Source organism: Zootoca vivipara, chromosome 3 (assembly GCF_965207765.1).
Source record: "Zootoca vivipara chromosome 3, rZooViv2.hap1.1, whole genome shotgun sequence".
NCBI classification, from domain to species: Eukaryota; Metazoa; Chordata; class Lepidosauria; order Squamata; family Lacertidae; genus Zootoca; species Zootoca vivipara.
The window spans coordinates 113,067,647-113,088,508 of NC_142586.1; the positions used below are offsets into that span (position 1 = coordinate 113,067,647).

General features: G+C 43.2%; 2 long non-coding RNA genes across 2 annotated transcripts; both read left to right on the plus strand.

Annotated features, from left to right (window-relative positions):
- The first annotated feature begins 3,478 nt into the window (after window positions 1-3,478).
- LOC148686430 (uncharacterized) lies at window positions 3,479-9,253 on the plus strand. Its single transcript, XR_015949210.1, has 3 exons — window positions 3,479-3,631; window positions 6,181-6,633; window positions 7,732-9,253. It is a non-coding gene; the product is annotated as an uncharacterized LOC148686430 (long non-coding RNA).
- Window positions 9,254-9,654: 401 nt separating this feature from the next.
- LOC148686431 (uncharacterized) lies at window positions 9,655-19,289 on the plus strand. Its single transcript, XR_015949209.1, has 5 exons — window positions 9,655-10,724; window positions 10,818-10,947; window positions 11,152-11,540; window positions 17,625-17,751; window positions 19,133-19,289. It is a non-coding gene; the product is annotated as an uncharacterized LOC148686431 (long non-coding RNA).
- The last annotated feature ends 1,573 nt before the right edge of the window (window positions 19,290-20,862 follow it).

Consider the following 20,862-nt stretch of genomic DNA (forward strand, 5'->3'; position numbering starts at 1 on the left):
CGATCCTCTTTTCCTCCCTGCCCCCTCCACCTGCACTCCGATGTCTGATTAAACGAGAAGGAAGTTTGGGAGTGGAGGCTGCGAAGCTCTCCCTTTAAGAGGCAGCCTGCAATGACGAATTGTAGAAATTGCCTTTGCAGGCTGCCTCTTAAAGGGAGAGCTTCACTCCCATACTTCCTTCTCATTTAATCAGACACCGGAGCCCGGGTGAGCGAGGCAACAGAGCAGGGAGGGGACGTTTGTTCAAGCAGGGCGGGGAGGAAACCCACCCGATCACTTCTTGGAGTGGTTTAAAGCCACAGCATCCCCTGGTAAAAGGCTGAGATTTCTTCACCAGCCCTGTTTACCTGCTACAGCCTTTCACCTTCTTCCCCCAGTCTTCCCCCAGTGTATTTTAAGACACCCCTTGAAAATAAGCCATATGCGGTATTTTCTTGAGTAAAATAAATATAAGACGTGTCTTAAAATAGGAGAAACACGGTAGAGACTGAACAAGACGTCCAAAAGACCTTGGGTCGACTCTTGCCTCTGCCCCAAATCCAGTATGTCATTCTAGATCAGGCACGCCAGCTTCTAGGGATGGAGGGGTCTTTGCCCCCCCTCAATATTTGCTGGCAGGGGGGTGGGCTTCCTTCATGGTGGAGGCCAACTGCAGTGAAGTTCAACGGCAGGCTCCGTTGAAGGGAACGCTGTGGATGTAGCCTATCTTGATTTCAGCAAGGCCTTTGACAAGGTGCCCCATGATATTCTTGTAAAGAAGCTGGTAAAATGTGGGCTAGACAATGCTACCATTCAGTGGATTTGTAACTGGCTTACTGACCGAACCCAAAGGGTGCTCATCAATGGCTCCTCCTCATCCTGGAGAGTAGTGACTAGTGGGGTGCCACAGGGTTCTGTCTTGGGCCCAGTCTTGTTCAACATCTTTATCAATGACTTGGATGATGGGCTTGAGGGCATCCTGAGCAAGTTTGCAGATGACACCAAATTGGGAGGGGTGGCTAACACCCCAGAGGACAGGATCACACTTCAGAATGACCTTAACAGATTAGACAACTGGGCCAAAGCAAACAAGATGAATTTTAACAAGGAGAAATGTAAAGTACTACACTTGGGCAAAAAAAATGAAAGGCACAAATACAGGATGGGAGACACCTGGCTTGAGAGCAGTACATGTGAAAAGGATCTAGGAGTCTTGGTAGACCACAAACTTGACATGAGTCAGCAGTGTGATGCAGCAGCTAAAAAAGCCAATGCAATTCTGGGCTGCATCAATAGGAGTATAGCATCTAGATCAAGGGAAGTAATAGTACCACTGTATTCTGCTCTGGTCAGACCTCACCTGGAGTACTGTGTCCAGTTCTGGGCACCACAGTTCAAGAAGGATACTGATAAGCTGGAACGTGTCCAGAAGAGGGCAACCAAAATGGTCAAAGGCCTGGAAACGATGCCTTATGAGGAACGGCTTAGGGAGCTGGGTATGTTTAGCCTGGAGAAGAGAAGGTTAAGGGGTGATATGATAACCATGTTCAAATATATAAAAGGATGTCATATAGAGGAGGGAGAAAGGTTGTTTTCTGCTGCTCCAGAGAAGCGGACACGGAGCAATGGATTCAAACTTCAAGAAAGAAGATTCCACCTAAACATTAGGAAGAACTTCATGACAGTAAGAGCTGTTCGGCAGTGGAATTTGCTGCCAAGGAGTGTGGTGGAGTCTCCTTCTTTGGAGGTCTTTAAGCAGAGGCTTGACAGCCATCTGTCAGGAATGCTTTGATGGTGTTTCCTGCTTGGCAGGGGGTTGGACTGGATGGCCCTTGTGGTCTCTTCCAACTCTATGATTCTATGATTCTATGATTCCTCCTGAGCAAGAGAAAGGAAACCACAGCTCCCTACTTGGCCTCCTTCCAACAATACAATGTGACACGTGCATCACATGCATGACATCACATACGTGTGACTCATATCGCTGCCCTCAACCTTGGGCGCAAGATGGCGCCTCTGTTCTAGTTTTTTTGAAAAAAATTTTTAATCAAAACAAAATTATAACAATCCAAATAGATATCCATATACAGAGATTTCTCCAAATATCAGGACTTTCCACCACCCAGTGGTGGAGGAAGGTAGGCGGGGGCAGCTTCCCCTGAGTGCTATCTCTGTGGGGGGGGGCTAGGCACCCTGTGGAGGGCTCGTCCCGCCACCCCCCCCCGGGCATGGCGGATCCTCTGCTTGCAGCTGCAGCAGTGGCGGAGGGATCCTGCCGCCGTCCGTACGGCGTCTGAGTGGCGCCACTACGTACATGTACGGCATGTGTGCATGCGTAGTGCGCACAGTGTTGCACACGCACCGTATGTAGAGTCACGCACGCATGCGTGGTATGTAGCAGTTCTGCACATGCGCTGTACGGAGCACGTGCAAGCACTGTCGGCCAGTTTTCCCTGCCCCTGACACCCAGCACTGGGTGTCGGTTCTCCTTCCTTTGCCCCTGCCCCCACTCCCTCCATGGAGTCCCATTTTAAGCATTCAAAATGACATATTCTTCCAAACACTAAGTTTTATATCAATCCATATTATCCATGGTAATTGTTACGATACAAGTGAAATCAGAATCCTGCCAGTGTTTCCATCTGCTTACAGTGGTCTCTTAGATAATTATTTTCCTATTCTTTCATAAAGAACTAGTGTCATTTAGCCCGTTCAGTAAACGGGCACTAGCCGGGTGGGAACGGAGGGGAAGCCCTGGGACCGCGCAGGCGTCGCCTCCGTTGAGCACCTGAGGCCCACCGGCCCCTCCTCCGCCTCCTCCCGCTGTCCCGAGTAGCGATGGCCTCCTCCACCTCCCTGCTGCGGCGGAGTGACGCGGGGCGGCGAGGCGGGAGAGCTAGGGGGCGGCACGCTTACCTGAGGCGCGCTGCGGGAGGCAGCAGCAGAGGCCTCTTCCTTCTCCTCAGGAGAAGGGAGGTGGATGAGGTTGTCGCCACTTGGGACAGCGGGAGGAGGTGGAGGAGCGGCTGGTCTCTGTGCTCCAAGTCTCTGTGTCCAATCCCTGTGTCCGTGGGGCACATGTGCAGGAGCGCGGACACAGGGACTGGATGCAGAGACACAGGGACTTTATTATATAGGATTTGTCCTCTTGGTTCCTGTGTTTTCCAGTCAGCTTTGCCATTTCAGCATAGTCCATCAGCTTGGTTTGCCATTCCTCTGTGGTAGGGACTTTGTCTTCTTTCCATCTCTGGGATCCAGGCAACTGTTGTTCCTGTAATTCCTAATAAAAAAAAGCTTCTGGCTTGCTAACAAAAGTTATTTGAAACACACACACACACACACACCCCGTTTCATTTATATATCATCTCACAGAAAGCTTTTATCACCTTACAAAAGGTACTAATGACAGTTCTTAAATTCAGACACAGATAACACCAAATATCTCAGCTGAGGTATTTGGTGTTATCTGTGTCTGAATTTAAGAAGTGGCTATTGCTAAACAACCCCACTTTCACCTTCCAGGTATCAGAGACACTGATGACACTCCAGAAAAGTGTTCCAAGCACTTGGGTATTTGTAGAAAGGCACCATGTGATGCTAAGGACAAAGATTTTGGAAGTTGTGGTGCAGGACTCCATTGCTGCAAAACATCGTAAGATTCCTCTCTTTTCCAAAACTAACAGCTACCCAAAATGACATCTGTACCTGCCATTTGATTTTTTTAAAAAACTTTATATTGTTAATTTAAAAGATCATAATTTTATCATTTTATCTGCAGCCGAGACCATTGTATCCCAAATACCCTTGCTTCTCAAGAGAAAGGAAAGGAATGGTGGGGGCTGATTATGACATGTGAAAAGGGAAGGGGGCAGCTCTATATTATGGTGAACAAATCAAATGGAGAAAAAGATAATCATTTGCATTATCTTTCCAGAAATGTAAAAACAGGGCCCACCTCTAAAGAATTTTTTTTATTGATTATTATGCATCGTGTTTTTCTTATGTGTAACTTTTATTATTAAAATAGCTTGCCAGAATTCCCTTAGTTCATCAGGTATGAAAGCGGGGAAATTCAGACAAAGGGTTCTAATCTTTTCTACTTCCTCATGCCTGGGAACTAAATCTCTTTTCCACTTGTGTTTTGATGAAGAAGGATGACTGTTAGCTCTCTCCTCAAGAGTAAGCTCCATCTTAGTATTTGAGGCATGTAGCCAATGCTGTAATCTAGAAGCAGAATTAACCTGCCTTAATTTTGTTACTGTTACTGCTGCAATGGGCTGGAAGAGTTTATGTAAGTAAACATTATTTTTATACTTACTATGCCATCTGCTGTGTTATTCTTTCATTGAGAGGGATATAAAGGGGAAGGTCCAGTTCTGCCAAGGCAGCCTGGGTAAATTACAAGGCTACACAGCCTAAGTCTTTAAGCTTCCACATTTAATGCTGCAAGGGATGGTATTTGTAAACTCCGCTAAACAAGCATTTTAAGTCTAAATGCCAAACTCACACAAACGATTCAGAGGAATGGTGAACAAATTATGTATCCTATCCTACAAATCCATCCAACAATATTTTTTACCCATCCAATAAATCTGTACTGCCCGCCACCTTTTAAGACTTTCATTTATTTGTGTACAGTGGTACCTTGGTTTTGGAACAGCTTAGTTTATGAACAACTTGGAAATAGAACGTTGCAAACCCGGAAGTAGGTGTTCTGGTTTGTGAACTTGGCCTTGGAAGCTGAACATGTTCTGCTTCCTGTCGCGTGTGTTCCATTTGTGAATTGAGTCTCCTGCTGCTAATCAGAGGTTTCCTGTTGAGTCTGTTGGCCATTGAGTCCCGAGCACCCACGCAACACAGAGGTGATATTTGGAGCTTTTGTTTTGCTATTTTTTTGTGTTTTTGTTTGTGTGGCTTTTTAGTTTTTTCGACTGTGACTTGTTCTTCGTTTTATGGGACTGACTTGTGGTTGTGCCTTGTGCCTTGTGCCTTGGTTTTTGCGACTGTGTGGAAACCAGTTCAGCTACTGAAAGTTCAGTCTTTTCTTCCCTAGTGTGTGTGAGAGAGAGAAAGAGAGAGAGGGAGAAGTGGTGACTCACCCCCCCCCCACGCACGGCGGTGATTCCAGGGTCCCCTCTTAAAGGGGTTATAATATGGGTGTCACTGGCCATACACTGAAAGGTTGTCAGTGAACTACCCTGCGTGCGGGGATATGGGGTGGGATGCCTGTGTACACATGTGTCTTGCAGAGCACCCCCCATATCCCATTTACCCTGATGAGCCCCAGTTCCCCCGGCTGGGGAGGGGGGTAGGAGGGATACACGCCCAATGCCTAAGCCAAGGTCTTCCTACATTTGAGAGTTTAATAATAAAGTTGTGGCCAAAATTTAATTCCATGACAGGTTGTCATAAGAATAAGTGTGCATGCACGCGAAAGCTCATACCTATGATGAACTTAGTTGGTCTCTAAGGTGCTACTGGAAGGATTTTTTAAATTTTGTTTTGAGGTTGTCATAAGTCATTATTCCTTTCTGCTGGTCCCTGGGGGCTGGGGCGGTCGCTGGCTAGTCACGCGAATGTATTATCCCTATGTATTTATTTCATGTGATTTATATACTTCCTAATTATAAAAAAACCCTCAGAGTGATTTGCAAAAAGAATCAAGAAAGCTTTACAAAATTACTTTAATATATATTCATGCAAACATCTCCAAAGATGTTAAATAGGGTCCATGTATTTTAAACTGACGTCTCTGGTTCTGATAAAGCAGTATCATTTTCATACAGTGGAAATTTGAATTCATGCAAGCCAAATTTGATTCCATGGATACTTTGATTGCTTTTTTAAAATCAAAATTGCTAATGGTTATAGAACAGTTGCAAACAATAATGGAGATAATGGTACACATTGCAGTCTTAGTGGCTTTGACAACTGATTGTGAATAAAATCTTTCACTGTTGGGTCCTTGTGGAAGAGGTCAATACACTCTTTAAATCTGTCACCAATATTGTTTTAAATGGGCCACCTACTTCTGTGGCTGTGCAATTCATCTTTATCCCAAGATAAGCCCAACCTTGCAGCAAAGAGCATGGTTTCTTTAGTGCTGCTAACACAGTGGTTTGACACCCCCCCCCAAGATACACTCTATTGTCTCTTGATACAGAAAGATGCCATTAACAACAATATTCTTTCTCTTGACAGTAGAGAAGCAAAAGCTAATTGTCGCCTAAAAGTGCAAGATGAAGGTATTGAAGATTCATCCAAAAGGGTCAATTTTACCCAGACTGTGAAAGGCCAAGGAACAAGTGTCCATCAACAGATTAGTCAAAGACATCAAGGCTTACCTTAAGGAAAACTGCGAAATAATGGATTATTCACTGAAAATGGAAATAGAAGGCCAAGAGACTGGTAGTTCACCCAGCCAAGGTCACCTGAATGTCAAATTATTCCTGTTTCTACAAGGCCAAGGAACCAATGAGGCCCTCAAGAGATTAGTCGAAAACAGCAATCTTCTCCTTAAAAGCAATGGGCCAATAACAAACATTTTCCTGAAGATAGAAGGTAAAGGGATTCAGGCTTCACTCAAAAAACTTATCCAAGAGATCAATACTTCCCTGGAAAAAGACCAGATGGATGCTTCACTCAACAAAGCGGGTAAGGAAGCCCATGCTATCCTAATTATACAAGGTCAAGCAACTAATAGTTCTCTCAGAAAATTAGTCCAAGAGATCAATGCTTTCCTTAAGAGAGAAGGTAAAAAAACTGGTTCTTCTATGAACCTGGAAGGCCAAGGGATAGTTGTTTCACCCAACCAAGGAAATCATTTTACCCTGAAGATATGAGTCCGGGGGGTCTGATGCTTCTCTCAACACAGTAGGCCAAGACACAGTAGCTTTACTTAAAAGAAATTTGCAAATAACTGATTCTTCCCTGAAAATCGAAATCCAAAGGCTTGATGCATTAACCAGCCCAGTAGGTAGGTTTGAAAATATTTAAAATGATTATGGAGTGCAAGGGTACTTGTCTCAGGAACTAATCCCTTTTTGTATATTTGAACAATGCGCCCCTTGCACAATTGGTGAAATGTGCACTGTAATGGTCAAGAACTACTTGCTTGATTGTGACAAATCTAGTCTAGAGTCTGTCCATTTATGGCAAAGGAATTGGGGTAACAAAATATATTGAAAACACACGAAATGATTTGTGGCTAACAGAGGACCTTAGAATACATTAGTTGGTTGGCTTTCATCTGTCTTGGGAGACAATTGTGGAGTGTGCCTTGGGGGTGAGGTCAAACTGTGGGAAGGTTGCAGTGCCTGCTGTCTGGTCTAAGACACATCAGGTTTCAAGAGCTTGTGGATTAGAGATTGAATGACAAGTCAAGAAGACCCTGGATCTATACTTGCCTCTTCCCCAATCCACTAGGTGGTATGAAAGTACAGTAGCTCTTCTCCTGTCTCCACTAGGCAGAGAAGAAGACTGACTGTACTTAGTGAATTAGTAGAATAGGTTCGCATCAACTGTAGCTGTTAGACAATCACAATTACTATATAAGTATATATTGTCATTATTCAATGGGTTCCAATAGACCTTTGTGTTCAAATGCTGTAACTGGCAGAAAGATAATGAACAGCCCAGTTGACTGGTGCCAGAGGTTTAAAAATTTAATAAGAATAGCCAAGATGTCTGGTGGCAGCTGTGTCAGAATTTTAAAGGTGGCTTTTCCTAAACGACCCCATTTTATCGTTCCAGGTGATAACACCACTGTTGGTTCTCCAGAAAAGTGCTCTAAGCACTTGGGAACTTGTATAAAGGCCCCATGCGAAACTAAGGACCAGCATCTTGGAAATGGTGGGAAAGGTCTCAATTGCTGCAGGAGATCGTAAGATTGGAAATGACACTTGCACCTGCCATTTGATATATTAACTTTAGATTGCTCATTTTAAAAAACATTGGTTTATATGGGCCACCCACAAATAGGGTGGTCCTACACATATTTATGCCAAGACCACCTGCTTATAGAGTGGGATATAAGGGGTGTTAGGGGAGGGGTGGTACTTCTGGTGGGGGACATGTCATGCTCCTCCTGGGGTAGTTTATCCACCTTTGGTCCCCACCCTGCATTCAACTCTCACGTGAGACTTCTATAAACTGCCAGCATGCGACAACGGCCACACCCAGGGCAACATCTTTGTCTGGCTGGCTAAACCCAGTAGTCAAAGGGTCTCTAAAACTCTGTAAGTTAGGGACTGCCTTGAATGAGAAGACAGGTTCTGGTGGACTGAGTGGACGAGGCCAATAGAGGGTCCAATAATCAAGAAGGCATTTTCTGCATGTGCTCTAGAGGGGCAGATGGAGCTTGCCAACCTGGGAAGTTAGCCCGCCTAGGCAAAGGAAAATTCTGATCCAAAAGCTTCAGTGCCTTGTGGAATAACTTTGGGAGAAGAAAAGGTAAAGGATCAAACTCTACACAAATCCATAGTGTAGTCCCTATGGTGGTTGGATGGTGCTTTGTATGCCTCGCTCTGGCAAATCTGTAGGTCCAAGAAGGGAGTCTTGTCATCTGGGCAGCGCAGGACCTCCATACACATTGCCCAGGCTTGCACCTTGGGAAGGTCACTTCAGTGCTGCTAACACAGAGGTCTGACTTCAGACCTGGAGGGCACTCCATTGTTTTTTTAAGGAAGATGGATGCCAATGACAGTACTTGTGGTGTGGTTCTATTCATCGTTATGGTAATATTGTTGGGAGATTCATTCCCCGTCTGCAGTCATAGGATTGTTGTGTATCATATGACTGTATGTGTTTTCATTCCACAGAGTGGATGTGATGTAGACAGGATGTTTGTCTACTGTCCTGTTCCTGAAGTGGGACTGTTGTCTCCTTTGTTCTTTCTCTTTACTAGCTGTGATGCCTGAGAGAGGGAGCCATAATGTAGAGCTCCCATCTGTTTATATGTAAATAAAGCAGTTAAGCCTCATTTACTGACTTGTGTGTGTTGTTCTTCACATTTGTGAGAGCAATCACAATTTGCTCTGTGGGTCCAGTCTAACAACTGGCCCCCGGGGACGGCTTAATGCTGACAAATATATGTTCCACCTACTGGAAACAGTTCCCCAACATGAAATTGTTGTTGTTTAGTCATATCCGACTCTTCGTGACCCCATGGACCAGAGCACGCCAGGCACTCCTGTCTTGCACTGCCTCCCGCAGCTTGGTCAAACTCATGTTGGTCACTACTATAACACTTTCCAACCATCTTGTCCTCTGTCATCCCCTTCTCCTTGTGCCCTCAATCGTTCCCAACATCAGGGTCTTTTCCAGGGAGTCTTCTCTTCTCATGAGGTGGCCAAAGTATTGGAGCCTCAGCTTCACGATCTGTCCTTCCAGTGAGCACTCAGGGCTGATTTCCTTCAGAATTGATAGGTTTGATCTTCTTGCAGTCCATGGGACTCTCAAGAATCTCCTCCAGCACCATAATTCAAAAGCATCAATTCTTCGACGATCAGCCTTCTTTATGGTCCAGCTCTCACTTCCATACATCACTACTGGGAAAACCATAGCTTTAACTATACGGACCTTTATTGGCAAGGTGATGTCTCTGCTTTTTAAGATGCTGTCTAGGTTTGTCATTGCTTTTCTCCCAAGAAGCAGGCGTCTTTTAATTTCGTGACTGCTGTCACCATCTACAATGATCATGGAGCCCAAGAAAGTAAAATCTCTCACTGCCTCCATTTCTTCCCCTTCTATTTGCCAGGAGGTGATGGGACCAGTGGCCATGATCTTGGTTTTTTTGATGTTGAGCTTCAGACCATATTTTGCGCTCTCCTCTTTCACCCTCATTAAAAGGTTCTTTAATTCCTCCTCACTTTCTGCCATCAAGGTTGTGTCATCTGCATGGAATTAGAATTGCATATATTACCAGTATAACAAAAAATACTCACCAGTTATCCTTTCTTTTAACATCAGGAAAGAAACAACAAATTCTAGTGTAAATGTTCAAGACCAAGAGATTGAAGGTAAAAATGAGATATTCAATTTTACATTGAGTATAAAAGCACAAGCAACTGCCATCAACGTCAAAGGATTAGCCATGGACATCAAGGCTTACCTTAAGAGAGAAAACCAAATAACTCTTTCTTCCCTGGACATACAGGGTCCAGGGACTGGTGTTTCACCTAACAATGATGATAAGATGGCCCAATTTCTACTGAGTATAAAAGGCCAAGGAAAGGATGCTGCTATCAAGAGATTAGTCCGAGAGACCAACCTTATCCTTAAGAGTGGCATGCCATTCAAGGATATTTCCTTGAACATAGAAGGTGAAGGGTTTGACCCAAATCTCAAAATATTCATCCAAGACATCAATGCTTCCCTGCAGCACTACTTTATTGCAGTTTCACCCAGCAATGAGGAGAAGAAGGCCCATTTTATCCTAGTCATTCAAGGCCAAGCAACTGCTGCTTCTCTTAACACATTTGTCGAAGAGATCAATGTTTTCCTTAAGAGAGAAGGTCAAAAAAGTGATTATTCCCTGAAAATAAAAGGCCCAGAGATAACTGTTGCACCCAACCAAGAGGATCAGAGAACCAACTTTACCTTGAAGATACAAGTCCAGGGGTCCAATGTCTCTCTCAACACATTAGTCCAAGAGATCAAAGCCATACTTAAAAGAGGCGAGGAAATAACTCATTCTTCCCTGAACATCAAAGTCCAAAGACACAATGCAGTACCCAGTGTATCAGGTTTGTTTGATAATATTCGAATCAAATCATCCATCCCTATTTATTTATTGGAATGGCAGGCTATTGCTAAACAACTCCACTTCCTCCTTCCAGGTGTTGACGATACTGTTGATTCTCCAGAGAAGTGCTCCAAGCTCTCTGGAATTTGTAGAAAGGAGCAATGTGACACTAAGGACAAATATATCGGAAGTTGTGGTGTAGGATTCCATTGCTGCAGCACACTGTAAGATTCCTCACTTTTTCAAATGAACAGCTATCTAAAATGACACTTGCACCTGTCATTTGATTTATTAATTATATATTGTTATTTTTTAAAGAAATGTTTATGCCAAGATATGTCCCACCTTACTGTAAATAACTTTTTAAAGCATATATTTATATTTCCAAATTATAACAGAATATCACTGTTTATTCTTTCTCTTAACAGAAGAGATCAAACAGCTCATTCTAGCCTGGATGTTGCCATCCCATGGTAATGAAAGTTCACCCAAGAGGGCCAGTTTAACCCTGACCATAAAAAGCCAAGGAACAGATATGTCTTTCAACAACTTCGTCCAAGATCTCAAGGCTTTTCTTAAGACAAAAGGTCATATAGCTAGTACTTCCCTGGACATACAAGGCCCAGAGACTACTGGTTCACCCACCCAAGGCAATCTGATCCCCCAATTTGCACTGAGTATAAAACACCAAGAATCAAATATTTCTCTCAACAAATTAATCCAAGAGATCAAAGCTTCCTTGAAACGCCATGGGATTGATATTCCACCCAACAATGGGGAGAAGAGGTCCCCTTTTATCTTGATCATACAAAGCTAAGTAAGTACTTCTCTCAACAGGGCAAGGCAACTATCTGACTTTTTTCATGTATGATGTTTAAATGTTTTTTTAAAAATATTTTGTTGGAAGCCACCCAGAGTGGCTGGGGAAACCCAGCCAGATGGGCGGGGTATAAATAATAAATTATTATTATTAAATTATTATTTCCTTAAGAGAGATGGTGAAACATACAATGAATGTGTCTGAACATGCGTTGCCTTGTGATTGATGGTTCACTCAACGGTGGAGACTGGAGGACCCATTTTACTCTAAAAATATAAAGCCGAGGAACAAAATCTTATTTCAACAGATTAAGTTTTCCTTAATGGACAAAGCCAAATTATGGTTCCTTCCCTGAGCGTATAAACCAATGGGATTGTCCCTTCTCTCAACAGGTTATTCTAAGAGACCCATGATTCATTGAGCATACAGTGACAAAAGATTGGTGCCTCACAGAACAATGATGATAAGACAGCTCATTTTATCTGGAGCATAGAAGATCAATGAACTGATGCTTCTCAGATTATAGGCAAAGACTTCAAGACTGTGTTCTGCAGGGGTCATGCCACAGAGAATATATATATATATATGCACATTCTAATGGAAGCAGGTTGTGTTTAGTGGGCTAGTATCTTCACTGACAATGTTGTTGAGGCTGGGTCTCTTTGCCCTTTCTTGTCCATCCTTCTTTAGCCACAATGCATATTGCCTCCCACCTGAGGGCAGCTGGTGCCTTGTTATATTTCTAGGGCTTAAACTTCCACTCCAGCCTAATCCAGAATTGGGCATATACACTCACCAGCTTCTGCCACCCAAACACCTTTAGTTGAGCAGGAACATCACATATTTCAAAGGCTGGAGGCGGGTTCTTTCTTACAAACACCCATGCATTCATGTCTGCATCTGAAGCAATGGGTCCCACAAATGCAACTAATGTGTTTTCTGTGTCAGATGTTCACAATAACAATGGCACTGTGTGGAAGTGACAGATTATTGGGCTTGAGATCACCGTGGTGACTTTGTGGCTGTCTTCTGCAGGGATCTACCAGTACCTACAAAGAGAAATAAATTTAAAAAAACTACTTTCTAATGGAAACATGTTACATTTAGTGGGTCACTATCTTTATTGAGAACATTGTTCACAGTGGTTCTCTCCAGCTTTCCCTTCCCTTCCTTCTTTAGCCTGACTGATGTCTCAGCTTTGATCTACAACACATCAGTTTAAGAATGATTGCACTTCATCAGTAGAGAACAATTTGGTATCAGTTCAAGAGAAATGGATGCAATTCCTGAAACTTACCTTGAGCAGATAACCTCGCTCTGACTCCATGCATCACACTGCTTTTCATCATTTATACATGTACACATGCCATTGCAGGATGGGTCAGCTGGCCATCCTGCAATGATGCAATGATCCATGATGCTTATCATTATCTCCATGAGCCATGTGGCAAGCAACAGGCAACACACAGCAGCCCCACCCAGTGCCCCTCCCAGCAGTTACACTTCTGACATCCCTGCCCTCTAGTAACTGAGTGAAAATGAGTGGTTGGTCAGAAGCTGGCAAATGCACAAGCTTTTGAATGGGACCCAAGCTAAGCTCCAATCCATGGTGCCTGATTCCTATTTTAAGTAACATTTATAAAATACAATGCACAGATTTCATTAGCCAGCTGCACAGCTCACGGAACTATGAAATGCATTGATTCTTTGAAGTATAGTAATGGAAGGTGGGATGGGGTGGGGCCCATCAATACCACGTCAAAATCCTCCTGATGTCTGGCGCCATCCTTTATGCCCTACCAACTTTGGAGCTCCAAAGTTGGTGGGGGTAGGGAAATCAATACGATACCCCCCTTTTCCATTGTTGGGGGCACCCCCCCCTTTCTGTGCCTGCTCCTTGGTGGAGGGTATTGGCAGCAGGTGCCTATCTAGAAGAAGCATCCCACCCAATTCCTGGAGCAAGGAACCACCCACTTATGAGACTTCCATCTTGTCATAATTCTACTTCAGTTTATTGTCCCTTCTCTGTCCTGTTACTGTTCAGGGAATGGGTTGGGGACTGCATGGTTTCACATGGCGGAGATGAACCTTTCTCATTTCTACAACAATTCTTTTAAAGGCTAGGCAATCAGAACTGTACACACCATTCCAAGCGTGGTCTAATCATAGATTAGTGTGAGGTGTGTTATGATTTTGTGCAATATTATACATATCTTCATTGGAAAAACATTTCATTTCCTCCTCCTCTCAGTTTCCTCTTTATTAACCACTAGTGAGCCATAATATGACCTCTTCCCTCATCCCGTTAGTGTCAAGTTTACTCAGAAGTCCTTGGTGAGGTACTTTATCAAAAGCCCTTTGACCCACTCACCCACAAAGAAGGCTCATGAAGCAAAATGTTAGGATAATGGTCATATTTATTAATACAACAACATGGAGGAACTGAAGACCAAATCAATCAAAATCAGAAAATACAGGCAGGTGAGGAGTCTAGCTAATTCTGGTAAGGAAGCATCCCTCTAGACTCCATGGATTCTTGGATTCTGACACAGTAACAAACTGGGGTTCCCCAGCGAACACCAGAGTGTGCACCCAGGCTCTGCTGTCCAGCATTCACTGAAAATACATGTGTGTGGCATAAAGCTCCCCACCGTCATACAAGTTCCACGAGGCATACAACACTAGCAGGTCCCTAAAGGGTGCCCTTGGCTCAAAAATGTCTCATCAAATCTAATGTTTCTCTCCAACCTCCCCAACTGGAGGCATCCATTGCCCTGTCTGTTCCATCTGTCCTGGACAGGTTTCGAGTACTGCAACCTGAATAAGTTGGGGGAAGGGCAGGAGAGGGCCTTCTTTGCAACAGCCACCAAGTTGTGGAATTCTCTTCACATAGAAGTGGCCTCTTCACTATAGAACTTTTCACAAATGCTGAAGATGCACCTCTTTATGTCAGGAGGCGTCCTACTCACAAGTAGAACCTTGGCAGAGACACATGCCCAGCTGGCATGTTCTCTCCCTCCTGGGCGATCCTTTGGGAGCTTCTTAAGCATTCCTCAGCCTAATCAACTTTATTAACACATAAACACATACGGAACACTGCAATATGACACACACACACTCTCTCTAGCATCAGACAGCAAAGAGAAAGAACAACAGTTCCACTTCAGGAACACAGACAAACATTCTGTCTACATCACTTCCCATTCCTGTGGAAACAAAACGCATGCAGTCATATGATAGACAACAAACCTATGACTGCACATGGGGAATGAATCTCCAACACTTTACTCCCGCCTTTGACACCTGAGATGTGTGTTTTCAGAGCCTACCCTACCCCTGTGATTGTGCTCTGTTTAAACTGTTTCACTTTTAGACTTTAAGCTGTTGTAATCCACCCTGGGACCGACCAACACAACACAACACAACACAACATCTTCGCCTAACTGGACTCAGCACCAAAAGAGCAAACAGATCGTGCCACTCCCAAATGCTAGTCTCATTTTGAAGTTGGCAAAAAAAGAAGGAAGCCTGTGGAACTTTCAAGGGATTGCCCTTCAAATATTCTTACTCAGCCCCTCCTAACAGGTAATAATACTATAATAATAACTATTATTTATTATTTATACCCCACCCATCTGGCTGGGTTTCCCAGCCACTCTGGGCAGCTTCCAGCACAATATTAAAATACAATGATTCATTCAACATTAAAAACTTCCCTAGACAAAAGTGACTAGCAAAAACCCACAATGCAAATTGGAGGAAGGGAGGCCATAGCAAGATGGGGGAGTGTGAGGGGAAGCAGAAGGCTGATAATACCATGCTTTGAACATCTTTCCATTGGCTATCAGGCCCTGATGCGGTGGTCTCCTTAACCCTCTCCTTCTGAAAATCAACCGCCTGAGTTTTCTTTTGGGAAAGGGTGAGGTGGGTGGAGCATGCATGATATCAAAAGTCAAAGTACACAGTGGAGCACATCTCCCTGTATGCTTATTGACTCTCCCAAAGAACACTAAAAGTGCTCATTGTACTAACTCGGTTGTACTCTTCAGTTCATTCTCTTTGTTTTAGTGACAGACCACAAAAGCTAGAAATTGGGTAGTGTTCAGGTACTGCGCTGTACTTGGTGTCCTCTCTCTCGTTCACCTTGTGTTCTTGTGCTGCGATGCAAAAATAGCTCTCCTTTGATGCAAAGTGCCAAGAATTTGTGCCACAGCACATGTTGCATCAGGAGCATCAGTGCAAGATAGGTGGGGTATAAACAATAAAATTATTATTATCTTTATCACTGAGGCTTATAAATAGTAAAAGATTCAGCCGTTGCAATAACATAAAACCTTGGTAGCATAAAACCTCTCACTCTCCTCCTTGAGATCTCAACCATGAAAATCTACTACTACTACTACATTGCTGTCCTTTCTGGGATGTTCTTTGTTTCTCAAGGTATTATTATTTTTTATTATTTATTGAATTTATTTCCTGCCCTATACCCAGAGGTGTCAGGGAGGTTCACAGAATAAAATCAAAATATAAAACCTCAAAATACCTAATCAAAATAAAAACAACAACCCAACAAGTGCTGCCCCCAAAATTAAAATACACCACATTTTTAAAGGGCATAGGATGCCAAGGTATGCATACGATGATGTGTTGAAATTCAGCTGTTTCATGTGACAGCCTCCCTTGGAAGTTATTTTGCTACTGCTACTGCTGCTGTTTTTTTGTGTGTACAGTGGTTCCTCGGGTTAAGAACTTAATTCGTCCTGAAGGTTTGTTCTTATCCTGAAACTGTTCTTAACCTGAAATACAACTTTAGCTAGTGGGGCCTCCTGCTGCTGCTGTGCTGCCACCACGCAATTTCTGTTTTCATCCTGAAGCAAAGTTCTTAACCCGAGGTACTACTTCTGGCTTAGCGGAGTCTGTAACCGGAAGCGTCTGTAACCCGAGGTACCACTGTACGTGTATGAAAGAGAGAGGGGGGTAGGGAAAGGGAAAGGGGGAGAGACACTGTGCTCTTGCTTCTTGATCTCTCATTGGCATTTGATACGAACGACCATGGAACCTTCCTGGACCAGGTCTGAGGAACGGGAATATGGGAGACTGTATTATACTGGTTCAAGGAGACACCTTCACTTTATTTGGAGCTTGCTGAAAACATTCATGTTTGGATAAATCTACCTGGATGCTTAGAAAGTTGAGGTGTTTTAGTATTTTAATTTCTGTATGTTTTAAAGTACGGTTGTAAATTCTGTCCGTAAGTGACTGTGGAGGCCAAATCTGGATCCACATGTCCTTCTACAGTGGGGACATAGGTTTATGGGTGGGAGTTGATAATGGTGAGAGTTTGCTAAACATGCCTTCCTCTTAGCTTGTTTCTCACTTTCATTCTGAGTTTGTGCTTCATTAAAGTACATGATGCCTTTGGTAGAAGCCAGTCTCCAATTAGAGCACTCACAGGCCAGTGATTCCCAGTTGTCGGTGTTTATACTTCTTCTTTTTTTATTTGCCTTGAGAGTGTTTTTTAAACCTCTTTTGTTGTCCACCAGAATTACACATACCCTTCTTAAGTTGGGAATCAAGTAGTTGCTTTTGAAGATGATCATCAGGCATCTGAACCACATGACCAGTCCAAAAAAGTTGATGTTGAAGAATCATTGTTTCGACACTAGTGATCTTTGCTTCTTCAAGTACACTGGTGTTAGTTTATCTGTTATCCCACCCAAGTGATATGTAAAATTTTTCAAAGACATTGATGGAATCTTTCGAGGAGTTGGAGATTGTGTTTGCAGCTTAATTCATCATCTATATCAGGGGTAGGCAACCTATGGCCCGTGGGCCGTTCATTCCCCCCCCCCAAAAAAATATAGTCCGGCCCACCACATGGTCTTAGGGACGGTGGACCAGCCCACAGCTGAAAAAGGTTGCTGACCCCTGATCTATATGGAAGTTATTTTGTGTGTGCAAGGGTGAATTTGTGTGTCCCTTGAGTCTTCTCTTTAACAAAGGTCTTGCATATTAGAAGATATTAAAAAGTTGCACCTATGAACAAGTGGCTTACGATGCCTTTTCTCTTTCTGTTTGCAGGTGAAGCCCAGTTTATAGAAACTTATGAACAGTGTGAAGCTGCTGAAGGTTGGTGCCAGGAAGGCCCATGCCGTATTGGACCCATGGAAATTGGAATATGTGACAAATGGATCTTCTGCTGTTCAGGGTAAAGTTTCCCAGTTGTTGTTGTTGTTGTTGTTGTTGTTGTTGTTGTTGTTGTTTTAAAAAATCCACTCTGCCCCAATTAAACATGTGTTTGCATTTTCGAATCACCATTTACATATACACTGAAACATCAAAGGCCCCAGTAGTTTTGCTTCTGGAATACACAGTTTGTTTACTTCATAAGGAGCTGGTACCTGTCCGTTGGTGAAAACTAGAGAATGCCTCTGAAACCAGAGTACAACAATGTGAAGCAGAAGAGTAACTTTTTTGGGGAGTGCTTTGTCATACACAGACACTGGAAAATGGTGATATGAAAATGCAAACACATGTTTAATTGGGGCAGAGTGCTGACAGAAAATCTGAAGAGAGATTTTGCTTAGTTGGGGTTCAATTTGGTAGCAGAGGAGGCTCTCGAGTAACGCTACTGGTGTGGTCACGCTGGGAAGAGGTCATGGGGTGTCACAGCAAGCACCACCACTAATGCATCCAATGGAAGGTGAGAGTTGGGGGGGGGGGGTTGCCAGATTTTGGCATCACACAGAGAGCCACTGAACTTTGATATGCCAAGGTCTGTTACTGCCTGCAGGTAAGACTGAGTTTTCTCAAGGCTCAGCTCTGGAACAATGAGAAAATCTCTCAGACCCATGGAAATTAATTAGTACACATTACAGTGGAAGCTTGGTTTATGAACACCTCGGTTTATGAATTTTCGGTTTACGAACGCCGTGGAACCATCTGGAACGGATTAATTCCCTTTCCATTACTTTCAATGGGAAAGTTCGCTTCAGTTTATGAACGCTTCAGTTTATGAACAGACTTCCGGAACCAATTACACCCATGCTTCGGGTTAAGTACGCGTCAGGTTGAGTACTCTGCGGACCCATCTGGAACGGATTAATCCACTTTCCATTACTTTCAATGGGAAAGTTCGCTTCAGTTTATGAACGCTTCAGTTTAAGTACTCCGCGGACCGTCTGGAACAGACTAATCCACTTTCCATTACTTTCAATGGGAAAGTTCGCTTCAGTTTATGAACGCTTCAGTTTATGAACAGACTTCCGGAACCAATTGTGTTCATAAACTGAGGTACCACTGTACAGTCAAAAGATGGGTCAAGGAAAAGTTTGAGAGGCATCCATGGTGCCTTCCCAGCCTCTTCTTCCCTTCCTGGGTTATTGTTTTGTGGAAGAGAGGAGGCTGAAGGAGATAATGACATTCACCAGCTTGTGTTATAGGGATACCTGTAAGTTCTTTCATGCAGAAGTAGCATCCTTGTCCTTGAAAATCTGCTTGAATATTCTCTGGTAGACTGTGCTTTCTGTTTCTTGCAAATGCTGTGCGAGGCATGTCCCTGAAAATAAAAATCTGCTTTCTTTCTATAGGAAGTACAGAAGGTGAAGTTGGCACCTCAGCAACCGTTATGTTCTCTTGTGAATGATCCACTGTCATTTAGCCTTCAGAAGATGTTACCATGGGGCTGAGATCCTACATTGTTGATTGCGGGATTTCTTACACATCTTTGGAAAACCAGTGCATAATGTGTCAAATAAAGGAGATGTTGCACCGCTAAAAATTCCTGTGTGTGCATGTCTGTTAAATGTACATATTGCCTATAAGGTTTTACTTTCAGTTCAGTGAACTTCTGGACTATTAAGTGATTTGCTGGCAGCCCTGCCAGAGAAGGAAAACCTTTACAATTTTGGGAACACCTTTGATGCTCCATCTTGTATTCACCTTTGCCTGCTTCACAACGTTTACAGGACAGAAGGGAGCCAATGGATAGTGCAGAGACATAACTAATCAACTCAGTGAATGGACTTTAAATAAGTATTCTCTAACCCCCCCCCCTGCCACCCAAATCAATTCACACACATTTTTACAATGCAGTTTCAAATCACTGTGTATTTATTTCAGTGGTCAGCAGCACCAATCTCTATATAATGGGAGATTCAGGGTATGCACTTATAATTATGTTCCCCTTTGATAAAGGGATTGTATATTTAGCAGAAGACGAACCCCGAACTTAGTACTGCCTGCAAAAAGAAAAAAAGAAATGAGTCACTGAATCGCCCAAGCAACAACATGTAATTTAACAACAAATTCATAGCACTGTTGATGCCCACCTTTAGAATTTTTCTCATTGATGCAATACTGCTTTTGGAGCTCAAATAACAGAAAAAAGTAATCAAAAGCTAAATGTGCTGAGGAAATGGCATGCTTGTCCCCACCATAAGTGAGAAAAAGAACCCTGAAGGCAGAGGGAGGCAACAAGATGTCTTCAAAGACATATGGTGAATTAGAGACCAACTAAGTTTGTTCTTGGTATAAGCTTTCATGTGCAAGCACATTTCTTCAGATACCCTTTCTCAGAGCTGTTCATCATCTGCTACTTGCTCAAAAATGAGGAGTCTTTTCTTAAAAAGAAACAAGATAAAGGGACATGGGGTAGCAGCTGTTGCATATTCAGCATTTGTGCCTTACATCAAACATCCAGAGAATGCTGTTGAAGCATTTTGTGGGGATGTTTAGGATAATAGGTAAGGAAACATTTGTTAAGTATTATCCTTCCTTCACTCACGCTAGTGAGTGATGTGGCAGAGGAAATCCCCTCTATGTTCACGGAAGCTAGTTGATGGATTCATTTGAATCTCTACAAAATGACTAATCCAGTCTGGCTTGCCCAGATGTATTATTTCTGGTATCCCCTTTTCTCCCTCTTAAATTACAATAAAGACTCACGAGTCTGTATTTAAAAGTACAGCAATAAGTTTGCTCAGAAGTTGTTCACAGTACACAGCCTAGAAGGCAGACTTTAAGCTTCAGGTTATAAACATATAATGTGGGTTACATCCTGAAATATACTCGGAGTCGAGAGTGAATTTCATGCTCTTTATTCAGCTCATATTCATCAAGGAGAAGAAGAGAAGACGAATGGCTCTTTTCCCAAAACCATCTGCTTATATACATTATTTACACAATGGGCCTTGCGTGATTGGCTACTTCAGGGCTACACCTGTGGGCCAATTATATTGTGGATTGACTTCTGCCTGCAGCCTGATTGGCTGCTCCTACAGGCCAATCAGGTAGCAGATTCACTTCTGCCAGCCGCCTG